We start from the raw sequence: 1,948 nt of genomic DNA on the forward strand, positions 1-1,948 counted from the left end.
AGAAGCGTCTGTGGTGGTGCTGGTGGGCGGGGGCTGCAGGCCTTTGCTTGTGATCCTTCGTAGATGTCCTGAATTTTCCGTTGGAAGCAGGTGGCAAGGCTGACACAGAGGTCTTGGGAGGGTGGGATGTCTGTGGTGTCCATGTCGGGTTTTGTGAATTCCTTCACTATAATGAAAGGTTCCTTGCTGTTGTGTACTTTGGTGTTGATTCTCTCCCGAATGGCTGATTTTCTAGTCAATCTGATGAGACGGTGATGTGAAGTGACGCCGTTGTTGAAGGCTTTGTGGTCTGTTGAGCTCTTACTGCTTTTCTATTTTCTCTCAAGTCGTCTGCATGCACTCTTGGATTCTTGGAGGTCGGAGAGAACCAGCTGGGTATCCTGTGTTGTTGATTGCGGGTGGGTTTCCTTAGTGGGACTAGGGTGTTGGCACAGTTGGTGATCCATTGTGTCTGGTGGTGAGGAGTGGGGGAGCGTGGTATTGAGCTGGCCTTCAGTGACCTTTATCTAGTTCCTGCATGGAGGGTGGTGGGCATGGTACTGTTCAACCATCTTTGTGAAGGAGAAGTGGATGCAGTGGTGGTCGGTCCAGTGGAGTTTTTAGGTATGTGAGAAGGAGATGTGGTTTCCTGCGGAGAAAACAAGGTCAAGGGTGTGTCCTGCTGATTGCATGGGAATGTTGATCAGTTGCTTTAGTCCGAGTGTGGCGAGGTTCTCTATAAGGGTAGAGATGTTCGGTTCGCTGTGGTTGTCGAAGTGAAAGTTGAGGTCGCCAAGGAGTATGTAGTCCATTGAGGTGAGTGTACGGGGAGTGATGAAGTCGGCCCGTGCTTCGCTGCAGGGTGAGCAGGGTTCAGGGGGTCTATAAATGAGCGTTCCACAGAGGGTGCTGTTTGGATTAGTCTGGATTTGAAAGTGAAGGTGTTCGGCGACGGAAGTCTGGACATTGAAGCTAGTCGTGAGTCGGAGTGATTTTTTGTGGACGATGGTGACACCTCTTTCTGGCCAGTTGATGCAGTCTTAATATGTGATCTTGTAGTCATCGGGGATGGCAGTGGCCATGTCAGGAGCTGAGGAGGTAGTGATCCAGGTCTTCATGAAGAAGGAGTCATCGGGGGCGATGGAGTCAAGGAGGACCCAAATTTCTATTTCGTGCTTGATGAGGGAACAAGTGTTGAGTAGTATACATCTGAGGTATCCAGGCGGTCCAGCCGAAGTGAGGGGGTTTGGATTAAAGGACAGGTGAAGATGCAGTTGTGGCAGGAGAAGGGACCTTGGATAACCTTGGGCAAGGCATGGTGGATGGCGGTTGAGCCAATGGTGTTGTGAGCATGCAGGGTGCTGGGATTGTATCATGGATGGAGCAGGAACCAGGATCCGGGATTCTGGGTGCAGTCCAAGCATGGACGGGCACAGACTCGCTTGCTTTTGGCACACTGTGGCATGCCCGCTGCGCAGTTGCGCAGTGGCTGCCATTAAGAAGGGGAGGCAGATGGGAGGGATCACTTAGCTGGGAGGGGGAGGATGGGAAACACGGTGCTGGGAGAGGGCGGCTCGCAGCAGCAGAGGAGGCACAGGGATTAGAGAATGAAGGAAAAAAGACAAAAAAGAGTTTAAAAAATGAAAAAAAGGGAACAGAGCAAAAAGGCAAAAAAGGGCACAGAAAAAGGCAAAAGACAGCAAAGAGAGAGAGAAAAGGCATCCACTAGGCCACCAGGTATGAGGCACAGGCGAGAACCTGTGGGTGGAGGAGGGCCTCGAACACAATGAGCCAGTCAGGCTCAGAGGGTGAAGGGGAGCAAAAGGTGGAGCTGCGCAGGGAGCAATACTAACGCTGACCAGAGGTCAGTGACGTCGCTCCTTTCACCACGCAGCGGCCACCATTAGGAAGGGGAGGAAGATGGGAGGGGTCGCTCAGCTAGAAGGCAGGAGGGCAGGAAACACGGTGC

Source organism: Pleurodeles waltl, chromosome 4_2, assembly GCF_031143425.1.
Source record: "Pleurodeles waltl isolate 20211129_DDA chromosome 4_2, aPleWal1.hap1.20221129, whole genome shotgun sequence".
Taxonomy (NCBI): Eukaryota; Metazoa; Chordata; class Amphibia; order Caudata; family Salamandridae; genus Pleurodeles; species Pleurodeles waltl.